This window comes from Lissotriton helveticus, chromosome 6 (assembly GCF_964261635.1).
Source record: "Lissotriton helveticus chromosome 6, aLisHel1.1, whole genome shotgun sequence".
In the NCBI taxonomy this organism is placed as follows: Eukaryota; Metazoa; Chordata; class Amphibia; order Caudata; family Salamandridae; genus Lissotriton; species Lissotriton helveticus.
Window position 1 is genome coordinate 351346396 of NC_136067.1, and position 18613 is coordinate 351365008.

An 18613-nucleotide genomic window follows, 5' to 3' on the forward strand; every position below is an offset into this window, starting at 1 on the left:
TTTAACTTGTGATTTCCAATAAAGATGATCAACTAAAAGATTTAATTAATAAAACGCTTTAAATATTCATCAACTCATTATTGACTAAATATATTAGAATAGCTTTATGATCATTATTGATGCATTGTTTTGACCCTCTTCTTCGCTAAAACAAAGGCAAAGATCCATTGCAAAAGGGTGAGCGGCAAGGTTTAGCCTTAATGTTGGTAAACCGTGTCTTTTGTAATGTAATGTAATGTAAAAGCGTTTTTATATAGCGCAACTATCACTCCAAGGAGCATCATGGTGCTGGGGACCAGGCAGTTTTTAAGATTTTCTTCCGCATCCGTTATACCCTTATCCAGGACTAGAACGAGCTGCGTATCGTCCGCATAAGAGATGTTACTAATCTTAAAGGACGATATTAAATTGATCAGGGGGGGGCATATAAACATTAAAATCCCTTTTCTGCTTTAACATATGTTAATAAAGAGTATTACAAACTCAGATCCATATTTAAGGCCAAGTCACACACTGCAGCGCATCAAGTCAGCTTGCTGCTCTGCATGACAGGGAAAGGACAGAAATGGGCCGTATTTAAGTTAATATGATGCATTCCTGCCTTTTCCTCTGCTCTGGTGCTCTCTTGGCTGATGTTGTCAATACTAGGGAAGATTAGCCACAGGGCTTGATGCTCATTGGCTACTAGTGCTCACACTCACTAGCACCCCCTAGATCCAGGATTTAAGGGGCACCTGAGACTCTAAAACCTTAGATTTGACATGATAACAAGAAGAGATCTGTTTCCACGACAAAGCAGGAGTCCACGAAGATAGGAGCTAAGCTCTGCACCTGTGGCAGCCACCCTTCTGGATTTTGACTCGACCAAGGCAAGAGGCCACTTTCAAAAGTAAGGTGAACCCCTCAGTAAACTCCAGACTTCACAAGAACTCCCTTGGGTTAGAGGAATTAGTCCCCTGCAGCCAGCAGGCACAAACCTCCTTGTCAGGGACCTGCTGTCCCCCCGTATCTCAGCTGGGCTGGTTTGCTGCTTCTGCTGTGGTGCCGCTGCCCTTATTAGCAGGGTTTGAGTCTGCTCCCCGCCGGTCCTGAAGGTATTGTGCCCCTTGTTCTGTGAGCCCCTGTATTGTGCCTAAGTATGGGCGTAAAATCCGTTTCGCGGGCGAATTTGCGGATTTTTGGCAATTTCGCGGTTCGCGAATCCGCAAATTCGCAAGCTGTGGATTTTTTTGCTTGGTCACGCTTGAAAAATACAATATCGCACGCATGGCGTTGACTTACCGTGATTCTGAGTCTGCCAAGTTGTTTTTCTCCTGGTTTGCGTGTGCTGCGCCATTTTGGATCTTGCTGTGTGATCGCGCGAGAGTTTTTCGAATGCAATTACGTTATCGCGGCTCGCCATCTTGCACAGTGAGAGTTTGACAACGCGAGTACGTCATAAGGGCCCGCGATTACGCATTACGGGACTAAACAATGCCGAACACGTAGATGCGGCGCGCAGCTGACATCCGGCGGGAGATTTGAACAGCTCGCGTTCCCGAATTGCAAAAATTGTAATTCTGCACAAGAAAGCCACCGCAGGCAGCATAAACCTTCTGAAAATCATGATTTTGATCAGAATAACTCCTCAGATTGAGATTTGGCTGCACTTTTTTTGTGGAAGGAGTCCATTTTTGGGGGGGGGTGGGAGGAAGGAAGTGCCCCAGAGTCTCCAACTTCCTGTTCCTGTCCAGCAGGCTCCTCCCAGTGCTTTGTTCATCTCCTGGTCACTTTTCATTTGGATCTGGAGCTGGAAGGATTACTTTTTGTGGCTGCTGCTGGATATTTGTATTTGAGGACTTTTTGGACTTCACTTTTGGATTTGAGATTTTACAAGTAAGTTGGTGTTGTTTGTTTGGGGCATTGCAGTTGCTACAACTACAATTTTAAAACTTTTTCACAATTTAAAAAAATATACTGTGGGTAGCCGCAGTATCCAGTAGGCCCAGGGTTAGTCATGGGTGCATGATACAACTGTTTCTCTGTGTTTTGTTGAACTTAAATCTCATTTATGTCATTGAATTTTAGCTCACTATATGTGGATTTTTTTATTTTATTTTGGGGTGCCTGTAAAGCCACACTAGCCAGTAGGCCCAAGGGTAGTGAGTGGTGCATGGACCAAGTCTTTCAGTGGGGGGTCTTGAATGTAAACATCATTGAGGGCATGGATGGCATTGAATTGTGGTGATTTGTGTGTGTTTTTCGACTTTTTGGGGTGGTGTTGGGACCTGGCCATGTGTCTGGGGGCCATTTTGAGGCCTGGTCCAGGCAGGGCCTGGCCACGTGGTGGGGGTCAAGGGCCCATTTTGAAGGCAGGTAGTGTGCTCAGGCCTGCACCCAGTTTGCCTTGCTTTCTTCCATTAGGCCCAGGGGTACTCAGTGGTGCATGGACCAAGTCTTTCTGTGGGGTGCCTTGAATTTAAACATCATTGAGGGCATGGGTGGCATTGGATTGTGGTGATTTTTGTTTGTTTTTTGACTTTTTGGGGTGGTGTTGGAGCCTGGCCATGTGGTGGGGCCATTTTGAGGCCTGGTCCAGGCAGGGCCTGGCCATGTAGCTGGGGGTCAAGGGCCCATTTTAAAGGCAGGCAGTGTGCTCAGGCCTGCACCCAGTTTGCCTTGATTTCTTCCATTAGGCCCAGAGGTACTCAGTGGTGCATGTACCAAGTCTTTCTGTGGGTTGTCTTGAATGTAAACATCATTGAGGGCATGGATGGCATTGGATTGTGGTGATTTGTGTGTGTTTTTTTACTTTTTGGGCTGGTGTTGGGACCTGGCCATGTGTGTGGGGGCCATTTTGAGGCCTGGTCCAGGCAGGGCCTGGCCATGTTGCTGGGGGTCAAGGGCCCATTTTGAAGGCAGGCAGTGTGCTCAGGCCTGCACCCAGTTTGCCTAGCTTTCTTCCATTAGGCCCAGGGGTACTCAGTGGTGCATGGACCAAGTCTTTCTGTGGGGTGTCTTGAATGTAAACATCATTGAGGGCATGGATGGCATTGTATTGTGGTGATTTATGTTTGTTTTTCGACTTTTTGGGGTGGTGTTGGAGCCTGGCCATGTGGGTGGGGGCCATTTTGAGGTCTGGTCCAGGCAGGGCCTGGCCATGTAGCTGGGGGTCAAGGCCCCATTTTGAAGGCAGGCAGTGTGCTCAGGCCTGCACCCAGGTTGCCTTGCTTTCTTCCATTAGGCCCAGGGGTACTCAGTGGTGCATGGACCAAGTATTTCTGTGGGGTGTCTTGAATGTAAACATCATTGAGGGCATGGATGGCATTGGATTGTGGTGATTTTTTGTGTGTTTTTCGACTTTTTGAGGTGGTGTTGGGGCCTGGCCATGTGTGTGGGGGCCATTTTGAGGCCTGGTCCAGGCAGGGCCTGGCCATGTGGTGGGGGTCAAGGGGTCATTTTGAAGCCAGGCAGTGTGCTCAGGCCTGCACCCAGGTTGCCTTGCTTTCATCCATTAGGCCCAGGGGTACTCAGTGGTGCATGGACCAAGTCTTTCTGTGGGGTGCCTTGAATATAAACATCATTGAGGGCATGGGTGGCATTGGATTGTGGTGATTTTTGTTTGGTTTTCGACTTTTTGGGGTGGTGTTGGAGCCTGGCCATGTGGGTGGGGGCCATTTTGAGGCCTGGTCCAGGCAGGGCCTCGCCATGTAGTTGGGGGTCAAGGGCCCATTTTGAAGACAGTGTGCTCAAGCCTGCACTCAGTTTGCCTTGCTTTCTTCCATTAGGCCCAGGGGTACTCAGTGGTGCATGGACCAAGTCTTTCTGTGGGGTGTCTTGAATGTAAACATCATTGAGGGCATGGATGGCATTGGATTGTGGTCATTTGTGTGTGTTTTTTTTACTTTTTGGGGTGGTGTGGGGGCCTGGCCATGTGTGTGGGGGCCATTTTGAGGCCTGGTCCAGGCAGGGCCTGGCCATGTGGTGGGGGTCAAAGGGCCATTTTGAAGCCAGGCAGTGTGCTCAGGCCTGCACCCAGGTTGCCTTGCTTTCATCCATTCGGCCCAGGGGTACTCAGTAGTGCATGGACCATGTCTTTCTGTGGGGTGCCTTGAATGTAAACATCATTGAGGGCATGGATGCAATGGATTGTGGTGATTTGTGTGTGTTTTTCGACTTTTTGGGGTGTTTAACTTATGTTCCTCTGGCTTCCATTGTTTTTAGGTGCAAAAGAGAACCACCAGTGCCAGGAAGAAGTCCTGCAGCGGTGTGTGCAGCACAACATCACGTGTGGCCACAGACAAGAGAACTCTGCAACTCGTGCAACTGCGGCCTGCTGTTCTGACATCTGAAGAAGATGGCCCCAAAGAAAGGTGGCCGTAGCGCCTCAGCGAAAAAAGTTGCCAGTGCCACTGCCCGTAAGAAGGAGCAGAAGAAGCAAGTGGCACCACCTACCAAGGAGACTGGTGTGCCCACCGACACCTTTTTTGGGAGAAAAAAAACTACGCCTGCAGCAGCAGCGGTGTCCGCCGGGGACCAAGCTGGAAGCAGCACCTCTGCTTCATTGGGCTCAGTGCCACCACGCCAAGTTAGGTCCAAGACCATGAGTGCTGCTGAGGCAGCCACTTTAGTTTCTCAATCACCATCGACCAGTGATGTTGGCTCATCACAAGAAAGTACTATCCAATCAACGCCGGGTGTAACTCAGCTGGCGAGTGTTCAACAATCACAGCCGCAACAACAACCACAAGTGCAACTAGTACAAGCGCAAGTACATGGGCAAGGAGAGGCGCAAGTACATGGGCAAGGAGAGGCGCAAGTACATGGGCAAGGCGAGGCGCAAGTACATGCACAAGGAGAGGCGCAAGTAGAAGTGCATGGAGAGGTGCAACTAGAGGTTCATGGAGCGGCACTACTACCTACAACGCTTGTTCCACCAAAAGTAGGGGCACATCAGGAAAGTGATATTCAAGTGGAGGTATCCTCCGAGGAAGCCACTCCTCCTGAGGACGATCCATTGTCTTCCAGATCCCCAGCAAGAAAAGGTCAAGGAGGGCTGCTACTACTACTACTACAATTTCTTCTTCAAGTCCCCTTCATTCTGATGACCTTGATCGTGATTGGAACCCAGCAATGCAGTCTGACAGTGAGGCACGCCATGAGCCGACAAAGTAGCTAAGCCTAAAAGGAAGGTTCCCGCAAGGCTTCGACTTATGGGTGATGACGACGAACAAGAAGTGGTGTCTTCTGCTGCTGATGAACAGTCTGACGATGACCCAGTCATCACAGACGTCACTCCAGCCACAGCGGGCATGCAGCAGACAAACATTTTCACCCTATCCCGAATGACTGCTGAGCGGGATGTGGGCGGTGTGGCACTGGTACCACCACCAACACAGTTAACTACAACACCAAAACGACCTACAGCTTCCATATTTTCTCGTCAGAAGGGCCGGCAGGGACCTCCATCCAGCTCGACCTCCATTACCTCAAGTAGTGGTGCTGTAAGTGAACAACAGAAACAAATTCAGCCACGCCCATCCTCCACTTCATCTGGCATTGCAAGTCAAAGTAGCAACTCCACCACCAGCAGACATTTGCAGTCCCCAGTTTGGGACTTCTTTACTGTTAGCCTAAAGGTGGAAAACATGGTCATTTGTTCAATTTGTAAAGTATCAGTTAGGCGGGGTGAGCTTGGTACCAACTATGGTACCGGAGGCCAGAGAGGTCATCTAAAAAAACACCACCCTATCCAGTGGTATGCGCACCTAAGTGCGATCCAGGAAGCCCAAAGTAGAACTGATCCAAATGTATCCATTGACATTGCATCTTATGCTAACGAGGGGCTGATTGTGCAGGGTGGAAGTCAAGAACCGACCGACATTTTTTCTGGTACACCCAGTACCCCTGGCAGCAGCACTGCAGTGGTAGAGCCCACACCCTCTACCCCTGCAACATGTATGAGGCACACTAGGAGTCTGGGACAGACACCAATGCAAAAAACTAAATCAATGAGCCTAACTGGTTTGAAGTCTGCATCATCATCATTATCATCACGTAAAACGGTCCAGCCCACCATTTGCAGCGTGTTTTGGTCAGATGCGCCATTTGAACGCAACCACCCAACGGTACGTCTGTATAACGCAAAGCTGGCTAAAATGCTAGCGCTGGACCTTCTCCCTTTGTCTTTCGTGGAAGGGGTGGGTTTTCTTGAATTTCTGGCAACAGTCTGCCCCAAATGGAAGGTTCCTAGCCGGCCCTATTTTGCCAGGGTTGCTGTTCCAGCACTACATCAAGATGTGCTGGAGGTGATTGGCACAGCTATTCTGAACAATGCTGTTCACACTATCCACATGACAACAGACATGTGGACCAGTTGCCAAGCCCTTGATTACATGTGCATCACTGCACATTGGGTCTCTTTTGCAGGGGTCACACAACAGTTAAAACAAGCAGGTGTTGACACGGACAAGGTTTTTCAAGCTTCTCGCAAACATGCAACAGTAGGCATGTTTGCCATGGAGAAATCTCACACTGCAGCAAACCTTTTGGAGGAGTTTAACAGGAAGGTCAATGAATGGCTGCATCCAAGAAATCGCATAGTTGGTTATGCTTCCACGGATAATGGCAGTAATATAGTTAGGGCCATGACTGATGGTGAATATTTCAGAGTGCCGTGTTTGGTGCACAGTATTAACATCGTGGTGCAAGAATTCTTGAAAAAAGAAGACCCAGTCATCAAATTACTGACCATCTGCCGAAGAATTTGCACACATTTCAGCCATTCTTTTAAGGCCCAGAAGCAGCTGAGGAGCATTCAACATGAACGTAAACTGCCAGTCAAAAGACTAATCCAGGAGGTGGCAACACGTTGGAACTCAACCTTTTACATGCTTGAGCGTCTGTCTGAGCAGTGGGAGGTAATAAATGAGTATGTCTATAAACTGGGTTCTACTCAGAAAGAGATGAGGCTAGAGTTGGAGGAATGGAAGCTAATTGCAAGCCTGACAGACATGCTTCGTTCTTTTGAGATCTTCACGCGTGAAGTCAGCAGGGAGGACTGTTCTTTGAGCAAAACTATCCCATTGTTGCGCATGCTAGAGCACCAACTGAAGGACGTGTCTTCAACGTTCAGAGATGATGGTGAAAAGCGAGAAGCATATGATTTGGCGGAGAAGTTATTAAGGCGCCTACTTCACAATGAAAGACTTAAAAACATACATACAGAACAACATTACATTTGTGCCACTATTCTGGATCCACGGTACAAAAAGGCAGTGGCTAGCAAAGCATTCATTCCTTTTGATGAAGCAGATGTTTCAAAGTACAAACATTGGCTAGCTCTGTCAGCCACTCGGTTCGAAAAAGAGCGGCAGAACCTTCAAGGAGGCAACACAAGTACAACCGAATCAGCAGGCCATCCGGCGTCAAGTTCCACTTCTCAATCCGTGGCCAAAGGGAGTCACTTTCCCTCACAGCCGTTAACGACACCAGCAACCGTATCATCATCCTCACCTGTACCAGGCCCCAAAAAAATATTGTCGGAAGCGTATTGGCTAACTCAGCAAGGGTTTGATTGGTCCACTGCTGCAAAGGTCGCAGATAGTACACAAAGTGGAGCAACCCTGGAGAACCTTGAGTCGGTGGTGCAGGCCTATCTGGATGACCCAACAGAGTTCTGTCATAATGAGAACCCATTGGTATATTGGTATAGGAAAAGCTCTGTATGGCGACTGATCACCAACCTGGCTCTAAATTATTTGTCTTGCCCACTCGCAAGCGTGTCTTCTGAACGTGTTTTCAGTGCTGCTGGGGCCATTGTAACTTCAAAAAGGACCCGCCTCTCGCCCAAAAATGTGGAGAGGTTAACAATAATCAAGATGAATCAGCACTTCATACCACCCGATTATAAAATACGTGAATGCACGCAGGAAGAAGAGGACACCGACTTAGGTGACGCTGACGGAAGTTCTTCTCAGTCACCTGACCTACTCCCGTCTCAATTCATAGACTTTGAGGACGAGCTCTACTTCCCTGACACGAGGCCTGAAAATGACTTCCTTTTTTTTTCGTTCTTATTCACTTTTATTCCTGTGTGTCTTTCTTTGTTTTGCAACTTTTACCACAACAAAAATCTAATCACCTAATCACAACAAGTCCATCATCAGCACTGTCTTCATCTTATTTTCCTTATTGATTTGAAGGTGCCGCAGTCTGCATTCCTGATGTTCACAAGTTCACAACTCAATCATGCTCCTCTATCCTCCTCCTCCAGACTCCCCCTATCCATTTCCCTCAAGGCAGATGGATGGATTATGGAGAATAAATAAACTTTGTCTTCGTAGACGAGTCCCCTCAAGTGGGACTGAAATAACTGACTGACTACATGCTTGCTGATTGTTGACAGACTTACTTCTGAAATTGACAGGAGAGGCTGCCCTGTGGGCCCTCATTTTCCGAAGAAGATGCGGACAAAAAGTTGAACAGGTAATGAATAATGAGAAGATGGCATGCAGTGGACAGCAATGGCTGTCTGTCTCTGTTGAAACCAATTGCTGTTTGTTTTTTGTGTTTTTTGTGAACAGCGCAATTTGCCATGTTTTGAATATACCAGTATTGCAGGTTTTTGGGGGTTTCTTTGGGGGTGTTCTAGATTTGCGGTGCTGGGTCAGGGGGTCTTGGAGCACTGCTGGGAAGGCCTAATTTTGATTGCAAGTGGTTTGAAGAAAATCCATGGTGGCAAAGGGGAGTTAGGGCCTAGCTGCAGAGCGCGCATGGAGTGATTTTGGAACTGGGCCTAAATATTTCTAAGGCCCCGTTTTTGTATTTTTGCTTTTTGCCTGTTTTGAGGTCTTCTACTTTATTTCGCCTGGGTTGACGGGTCTGGGGGCATTGCTGGGAAGGTCTAATATCGGAATCAAGTGGTTTGGACAAAACCCATGGTGGAATTTTCTTTTCCATTTTTGCTCACTTGCCTGTTTTTAGGGGGCTGTTTGGGGGGGTTCCTGGTGTTTGGGGGTGGGTTTTGGGGTCTTGGAGCACTGCTGGCACAGTCTAATTTTGATTGCATTTGTTTTTCAGGAAATCCATGGTGGAAAGGGGGAGTTATAGCCTAGCTGCAGAGCGCACTTGGAGTGATTTTGGAATGATGCCTAAATATTTCTAAGTGTGAGTTTTCCCAGTTTTGCTTTTTGGCTGTTTGGGGGTGTTAAACTTGTTTTCGCCTGGGTTGACGGCTCTGGGGGCATTGCTGGGAAGGTCTAATACCGGATAAAAGTGTTTTGGAGAAAATCCGTGGTGAAAAAGGTTTTCACGTTTCAGAGTTTTCGCTCACTTTCGTGTTTTCGGGGCCTGCTTGGAGAGATTCCTGGTGTTTAGAGGGGTTGGGGGGTCTTGGAACAACGCTGGGTATGGATAGTTCTGATTACAAGTGGTTTGAGGAAAATCCATGGTGGCAAAGGGGAGTTTGGGCCTAGCTGCAGAGCGCGCATGGAGTGATTTTGGAACTGGGCCTAAATATTTCTAAGTCCCCGTTTTTGTATTTTTGCTTTTTGCCTGTTTGGGGGTCTTCTACTTTACTTCGCCTGGGGGCATTGCTGGGAAGGTCTAATATCGGAATCAAGTGGTTTGGACAAAATCCATGGTGGAATTTTCTTTTCCATTTTTGCTCACTTGCCTGTTTTTGGGGGCTGTTTGGGGATGGGTTCCTGGTGCTTGTGGGTCGGTTTTGGGGTCTGGGAGCACTGCTGGCACAGTCTAATTTTGATTGCATTTGTTTTTCAGGAAATCCATGGTGGAAAGGGGGAGTTATGGCCTAGCTGCAGAACGCGCTTGGAGTGATTTTGGAATGAGGCCTATATATTTCTAAGTGTGATTTTTCCCGGTTTTGCTTTTTGGCTGTTTGGGGGTCTTAAACTTGTTTTCGCCTGGGTTGACGGGTCTGGGGGCATTGCTGGGAAGGTCTAATACCGGATAAAAGTGTTTTGGAGAAAATCCGTGGTGAAAAGGTTTTTCACTTTTCAGAGTTTTCGCTCACTTTCGTGTTTTCGGGGGCCTGCTTGGGGGGGGTTCCTGGTGTTTGGGTGGGTTGGGGGGTCTTGGAGCAATGCTGGGTATGGATAGTTTTGATTGCAAGTGGTTTGAAGAAAATCCATGGTGGCAAAGGGGAGTTAGGGCCTAGCTGCAGAGCGCGCATGGAGTGATTTTGGAACTAGACCTAAATATTTCTAAGTCCCCGTTTTTGAATTTCTGCTTTTTGCCTGTTTGGGGGTCTCCTACTTTATTTCGCCTGGGTTGATGGATCTGGGGGCATTGCTGGGAAGGTCTAATACCGGATAAAAGTATTTTGGAGAAAATCCATAGTGAAAAAGTTTTTAACTTTTCAGAGTTTTCGCTCACTTTCGTGTTTTAAGGGGCCTACTTGGGGGGGTTCCTGGTGTTTGGGGGGGTTGGGGGGTCTTGGAGCAACGCTGGGTATGGATAGTTTTGATTGCAAGTGGTTTCAAGAAAATCCATGGTGGCAAAGGGGAGTTAGGGCCTAGCTGCAGAGCGCGCATGGAGTGATTTTGGAACTGGGCCTAAATATTTCTAAGGCCCCGTTTTTGTATTTTTGCTTTTTGCCTGTTTGGAGGTCTTCTACTTTATTTCGCCTGGGTTGACGGGTCTGGGGGCATTGCTGGGAAAGTCTAATATCGGAATCAAGTGGTTTGGACAAAATCCATGGTGGAATTTTTTTTTCCATTTTTGCTCACTTGCCTGTTTTTGGGGGGCTGTTTGGGGGGGTTCCTGGTATTTGGGGGTGGGTTTTGGGGTCTTGGAGCACTTCTAGCACAGTCTAATTTCGATTGCATTTGTTTTTCAGGAAATCCATGGTGGAAAGGGGGAGTTATGGCCTAGCTGCAGAGCGCACTTAGGAGTGATTTTGGAATGAGGCCTAAATATTTCTAAGTGTGAGTTTTCCCGGTTTTCTTTTTGGCTGTTTGGGGGTGTTAAACTTGTTTTCGCCTGGGTTGACGGCTCTGGGGGCATTGCTGGGAAGGTCTAATACCGGATAAAAGTGTTTTGGAGAAAATCCGTGGTGAAAAAGGTTTTCACTTTTCAGAGTTTTCGCTCACTTTCGTGTTTTCGGGGGCCTGCTTGGGGGAATTCCTGGTGTTTGGGGGGTTTGGGGGATCTTGGAGCAACGCTGGGTAAGGATAGTTTTGATTGCAAGTGGTTTGAAGAAAATCCATGGTGGCAAAGGGGAGTTTGGGCCTAGCTGCAGAGCGCGCATGGAGTGATTTTGGAACTGGGCCTAAATATTTCAAAGTCCCCGTTTTTGTATTTTTGCTTTTTGCCTGTTTGGGGGTCTTCTACTTTATTTCGCCTGTGGGCATTGCTGGGAAGGTCTAATATCGGAATCAAGTGGTTTGGACAAAATCCATGGTGGAATTTTCTTTTCCATTTTTGCTCACTTGCCTGTTTTTGGGGGCTGTTTGGGGGGGTTCCTGGTGTTTGGGGGTGAGTTTTGGGGTCTGGGAGCACTGCTGGCACAGTCTAATTTTGATTGCATTTGTTTTTCAGGAAATCCATGGTGGAAAGGGGGAGTTATGGCCTAGCTGCAGGACGCGCATGGAGTGATTTGGGAACTAGGCCTAAATATTTCAAAGTCCCCGTTTTTGTATTTTTGCTTTTTGCCTGTTTGGGGGTCTTCTACTTTATTTCGCCTGGGTTGACGGGTCTGGGGGCATTGCTGGGAAGGTCTAATATCGGAATCAAGGGGTTTGGACAAAATCCATGGTGGATTTTTTTTCCGTTTTTGCTCACTTGCCTGTTTTTGGGGGGCTGTTTGGGTGGGTTCCTGGTGTTTGAGGGTGGGTTTTGGGGTCTGGGAGCACTGCTGGCACAGTCTAATTTTGATTGCATTTGTTTTTCAGGAAATCCATGGTGGCAAAGGGGAGTTAGGGCCTAGCTGCAGAGCGCGTTTGGACAGAATTGAAAGAAGGCCGAAAATACTCTGGTATGAGATTTTCCATTTTTGCTTTTTGCCTGTTTGGGAGGTTCTGCTTTTTTGCGGGTGGGTTGGCGGGTCTTGGGGCATTGCTGGAAAGGTCTAATATCGGAATCAAGTGGTTTGGACTAAATCCATGGTGAAAAAGGGGGGTTAGGGCCTAGGGTTAGGCTTAGGGTTAGGGTTTGGGTTCTAAAAGCGCAGTTTACACTTTACACCTAGCTTGAGGGGAAAGATACGCAAATTTCGCCCACACTTATTTATCCTTGAAAACGAGACTCAGAGTACGCACTTTTGAAATGATGCTTGTATGTTTTGTAATACTGTCGACTCTGAAACTGAAAGTGTTATTTTTGCACTAAACAGCGTACCTTATATTTTTTGAACTGGTTCACTTACTGTTTTTTCCCATAAAAAATGACAGGACGTCTTTTACTATGTGCCATGGAACAAACGCTGAACTCAGATGTAAGCCGCAGCCAGGAGACAGTGTGTCTGGTCACCAATATTCATCGACGGAGCGTAAGATGGAATGGAGGAGTATATCGGGAATAAGAGGAATGTCAGGATGCATGCAACTTCACCAATACAACAGGACAACTACAACATAAAGTTATAGTATTCTCTCTTAACTTCTCCTTATCTTTTAAATGTTATTGTTGTAAAAACTTGAACTTCTACGAATGTGACTAGGTGCGTTTCTTTGTTCTCTGCTTCAAAGTCATCTCTCCAGCTATTTCATACATTTCTTTCATATATATTTTTAAGCAGTATTTCACTACCTTTATGTCCCGTAAAAGATTTATGGATATCTTTGAATCCAAAAATGTGTTTCTCTTCATTTGTTGTTTGTCCATGCAGTGTTTTTTTTTTCTCTCCACAAAACTTTTCCCCCAAAACCCTATTCCCATCCAATCTTCAAAAACCCTAACCCTCTTCCCCCGGGCTGTGTGGTTTTTCATTGAGGTATGACTGACAACAGGAAATTCCACACACTTGCAGGGGAGGATAAGGTCTAAGCAGCACCAGAAACATGTTGGAAAATGGAATTTCATGTGCGACATCGAGAATTGAGCATCAAACATCATGCTCGTACACATGACTAATCAAATGGTTAATTCTTAGGTTTAAGTATCCTTTGCCTTCATAATATTTCTTATAGTAGCCATAGTCCACAAAACTAGTAAAGTTATATTTAGAATACTTTAGCACTGCTTAGGCTACAATTTATGGCACTGTTCTGTAGCGTACTATCTATCGTACTGTTTCTAATGCTACGCTCAGGCCACTCAATGTTTAATTTCCTTTTTTTTCATATGCTGCTACTGCCAGTGTGTACCACTACTACTACCAGCACAACAATGATATTTCATCCGTCGAGGATACATGTCAACAACTAACCTTAATCAACATTTACCATGCAGGCAGCCCTGTGGCTACGCCTATTCTGAAACACGAATCACAGGTAAGATAAGCATTTTGGAAAGGTAGAATAATGGGCTAGGACTGGGAGGAGTGGAGAGACTGGCAGTACTACTAGTAAAGTACTAGTAGGGCTATTGATTTCAATAACTCGGTTACTGGCACTTTGGTACATTTCAGGACTAGATGTTTCATTCATGCTGGAAAGTTGGAAGAAACCAAACGTCCAGTAACCACCGCCCACCCCCACAAAAAATAATATGAACGTGTATACTATGTTTTGGTTTGAAAAATAATTATTAAGAAATATATCTATGTAGTACAAAAATAAAATAAATTAACCCAACTCACCCCCCTACCTAACCCCAACCAATGTCCAAAAGTCCAAAAGTCCCCTTTCCCAAACACCCAGTTCCCACCCCCCAACAGTCTTTAAAAAAGGGGCAAGGGACAGTCACTTCCTCCGGGGGCGTAGTGTGGACAGCTGTTGCTGCACGTCCTGCAGCTCTTTGCGGAGGTCCCGGAGCTGGCGCTGATGTTTTTCGGCCATCCGCTCCAGGTACTCCACTCTCTTACAGAGGCGGCGCTGACGTACCATCCAGGATCTGGGGGGGGGGGCAGCTGATCATGTTGCTGCTGCTGTGCAGCGGCGGGAGGCTGTTGGGCCATGGCTCCGTTTGGCTGGAGGCTTCTGGCTGGTGGACACAGGGGCACTGGAGGAGGATGCAGTGGTTGCTGTCTCCTCCTCCTGCTCCCGAGTCCACAGCCGCCGATACTCGGCACAAATAGCCTCCAGCTTACGGGCCCTGGCCCGGACAGCCATCTCCTTTCGGGTGAGCTTTGTTGGAGTAGCATCTATATGAAGAAAGAAAGAAAAATACCATAGCCAATAGTCTTTAACATAAAGTCAAAATAATTTTACTGAAAGTTGACTCTCAGTAACACCAGCAAATTCCAAACACAGTATAACATTATGCCATGCATCTTTCCGCCGTCTTTGTAGGCCTGTGACATTACTGGGAGTTTCAGGAATTCCACTAGCAGGACTATGGATGGACTCACTAATACATTACATACATAGTCAGAGAGTACTAAAAAAAGTCTTCTGTTTTTTCTCTTGTTTTGCAAAATAAATTAGTGGTACTTGAACTTGTGGTAGCCGGCATGGCAGGTCACTCAGCTTGCACCCAAGAAAAACAGACACAAGCCATGATGACGCAGACTCGCAGTACTTTAAGCAGTACATGCAGGTGGGGATAGGAAGCTCTTACTTTTCTATAGGGGTGGCTCTGCCACTGGCCATACTCGGTTACATCAAGGGCTACTATTCAATGTAATGATATCTTTTGCACTGCCCCCCCCGGGCCTTTACTACAACAAAAGAAGACTGTAGATTATTCAATTCTGATCATATATCATTATCCTGCCGATCACAAGATCTTTGGTTATATGATGGATGCCTTTAGGTGCTTTATTTTGATAGATTGAGTGAACTACAGCGATAGTAGACCCATGACACAGCTGAAATAAAATTATTACTTAGGGAGTGAGTGCGGAACCCATAATTGGCGGAGGAAGGGACTTGACTTGATATAATGATGTCAACTATACAATCCATACACAATAGATGCTGTGCTTGCAAAGTAAAGTACTGTACTGTTAGTCAAGGCAGGGAGTATTTGTGATCAATCACAAATTCTAGTATTTGGATTTTCTCCGCTTTGCTACTCACGGCACGGACATGCTGTTCAAAGTAACAATCTTTATCCACTCAGCGTCTGCTCTACTACATCATACACCTCTGCTATCGATGAGGAAAAAGAAGATAACATCCAGGCTTCCAAAGTACGTCTATCATTCTTCTTAATGTCTCAAATGTCCCAAGTTTTCTTTTTCTCAACAACCAACTAACACCCTTTTCATTATATTTGGGAAACCACCGTCTTCTTCTCTTGACTTGCATTCAAAAACACCATTCTTTACAGTCTTAAATGTTAAGACTCGCTCGTCCTTCGTTTCACCCTTCTTTCACTTTTCATTCTTCACATCCCTAAAGTACATCTGATATGACTTGGCTTCACGATAAAAGTTTGCCAGCTGAGTTGAAGTCAAATAGAGGGGGCCATTGCTTACCTGAGAAGTACCGCCGCTAATGCTATAACAAGTCATGGTTGACTGTCTTCTCCGTGACCGCCAAAAAAGTAGTTCTAAATTATTAACTGTTCTTAACAGTACAGTGTAATTGTACTAGTGTACTGTACAGTACATCATACACTCCTTTGCGAGCCTACTCCAAAATGTCAATAAGTAAGGAGTATAATAACTTACCACCGTACGCCGCCGCTGAGCCTTCCCCCCATCTCGTCCTGGTGGTGCCGCCGCATCCGCCCCTAGAGTGGAGCTCTCCGCAGTGCTGGCCCCGGCACTGGTGGTCAGCTGTGCCCCATCAGATGTTGTGGCGTCTAGAAAAAACATGTCATATTTTCAGATGCCATACACAACCCCCTATTTCGTCTCGTAATGGAAGGAAAAGTTACATAACACATTTTTTAATACTGGGATTGAAAAATAGTAACGGTTTAGGGGAGGGTGTTAACTTTTTATATGCTTATTCCATTACATGCTACACTTCTTAGGACAACTGATGAATGCTTGCTTAACGTGCACCATTTTTCTAATTACAGAAAGAAGATTACATTGCCCTTCTCCCAACAGGACGATTCACCAACTATCACCAGCAGTACTTTAAGTACTTTAAAGAAGGTGGTGGCTCCCACACAGTTTTTCTAATAATTTTATGTGTCTGTTAACTATTACGTTAAAGTAATTTGATTCATGGGAATGTTGTTTAAACTGTAACATCATCTATCAGCAGTGCTTGCTCTGAATACTACGCTATTAAAAATAAAGAAATAATTTTATCATTTCTTAACTGAAAATAAAACTTTAAAACTAACAAACACTGTGTGGTTTTTGTTCACGAGTGAGAGAGCGGAAGGGTTTAAACTACTGCACTTGGAAGTCATGTTTCAGTGACTCATATAGGCCGGGACTCGGCGGTAGTCTTCTGCTGTTGTTCTGGGTCATACAATCATTGGTCAGACACACTACATAGTCGGTCAGGGGATTGTGGATTCAACTTCTGTTCTGGGTCAGAGTTTTGTTTAACACCGTTTGCCGACTGGGCAAGCTTAGCTTCCTACACAGACCTACTCATAATCGTAAATAGCAGTAGCACAAAGAGTGATGGTAGAGGCAGGATAAGAATGTAGAAAGTAGTCTAGATTAGAAGAAGATCAAAGACTATTTTGTAAAAAATAGAATTAGGAAACAGTTTGTAATGAATAGGAGCTGTAAAAGTTAGGGAAGTATAAGTATTAATATAACAATAGAACAACTTACTGGGGCCAGCAGAAGAGCCTGCAAGGGACTGCTGTGACTGTCCACCTTCTTCCACCGGAGTCTGAATGGTGCTGCTAGTCGCCTTGTCCCTGGGAGGTGCTGATGATGATCATGAAATAAAGAAACACAACATGGATGATTGTTTTTTTTAAATATTTGATTTCTTTGACCACAATCTAAAATTATCTTGGGGAAACAAATTAGCAACAATTGCACTACAAGTATTAAACTTTCTGATCTGGTCAACTAGGAGGATACTACTAGTACAGAATTTCTGGATTCGCAGGCCGTCTACTTGGAAAGTTATGTAAATCACCAACTAAACCAACAACAAAAAGGTTCTACTACGACTGCCAGCACTCAGCAGCACGCAACGTGACAGACACAGTTCGTCATCATGATTGCAGAGCACTAAAAAATGCCTTACTACTACTACTAATAACAAGTCATAATATACTCAACCTATCAATCCATCACTATCTCTTCTTCTTAGTGGCAGCAGGAGTACAAAGGAAGGACTAGACTTGAGTCTCTAGTCTCTCTAGCATTACGCAGTTCTGCTCAAATGAGCACAAAGTTGCAAACAAGTAAGCATTGGAGCAACGCCACTGATCAGGCGAGCACCTGCAATCACAGAAGCTATTTAAACATTAATTTACCTGCAATGTAATCGAATCTGCAGCATTCTTGCTCTTCTGGAAAAACATATATAAGCAATATAATACAGAGCAGAAAAAAACAAAGTAGGTATTAAATAGCTACTCACCAAGGCCAGGGATCTCCACACCTAGCAGGTGGAGCAGGTCCTGCTCCCGGTCGAGGACGTTGGCCCACCGGTGCGTCGCTTGGTCGTAGGTGCGCCGGACCCCCGATTCCTTCTGCACAAAAACACCTTATCCCACCGCTGGCGACGCTCCCGGAGGCCATACCCTTGACCGGGCCTGCCCCCTGCAGCCACGGTCTTAGGGAGGTGGTGCTGAACAAAAAATACCAGGGTGGCCACCTCCACCGCGGTGAAAACCTCCCTGGCCACTACATCAACTCCCCTCAATCTCCCACAAGGGAGCCGGCTACGGGGTGCGGGACCCTTCCCCTTTGATTTGCCGGCTCCCTTTGCCATGGTCCTGGCCGAAAGAAGAAAAGAATAGGGGGAAGAAAGAAAAAGAGAGAGCTAAGCCAAAAAAGGAGTTATAAAGTAACTAAAAGTTGAAAAAAACACAAAATATAGATCTAGACAAATAGAGAGATAGATAATGAGTAAAAAAGAGCGAAGAAAAGTTCAAAGAAAGAAAGGATGGTAAAGATTCAAGCAGGATTCAAAAAGCATGCACAGGACCATAGCAATGAATGAAAAACAAGATGGCCGCGCCCATTGAGGACCGCGTGGGTAAGTTCGCGTGATATTTCTCCCAGGAGCACGCAAAAACACGTGCGAACTTATAATAGCGCGCCGCACACAACGCGACATTGCCAACAGCTCCCGGAAACGGAAAAACGCTACGCGCACAAGATGGCCGCGCCCATGTACGACCGCATGGGCAACCTCGCGGTCGGTGCGCTGCAAGCGGTCCGCGAATAAGCAAAAAACCCCCCGCGAACACGCAAAAAAAAATTTCAGCAAATTCGCACGAATTCTGCGGATCGCGAATTCACTTTCATGCGATTTCGCGGATCGCGATTTCACAAATTTCGCCCATATTTAATTGTGCCTGACTTGTTGACTTATTGACTCAGCCGCCTTTTTCTTTTTCTTGCCACTACTGCCCTTGTGGCCCCTCCCCCTGCTGCTTCTTGCCTCCCAGCTGCACTTTCCTTCCCCCA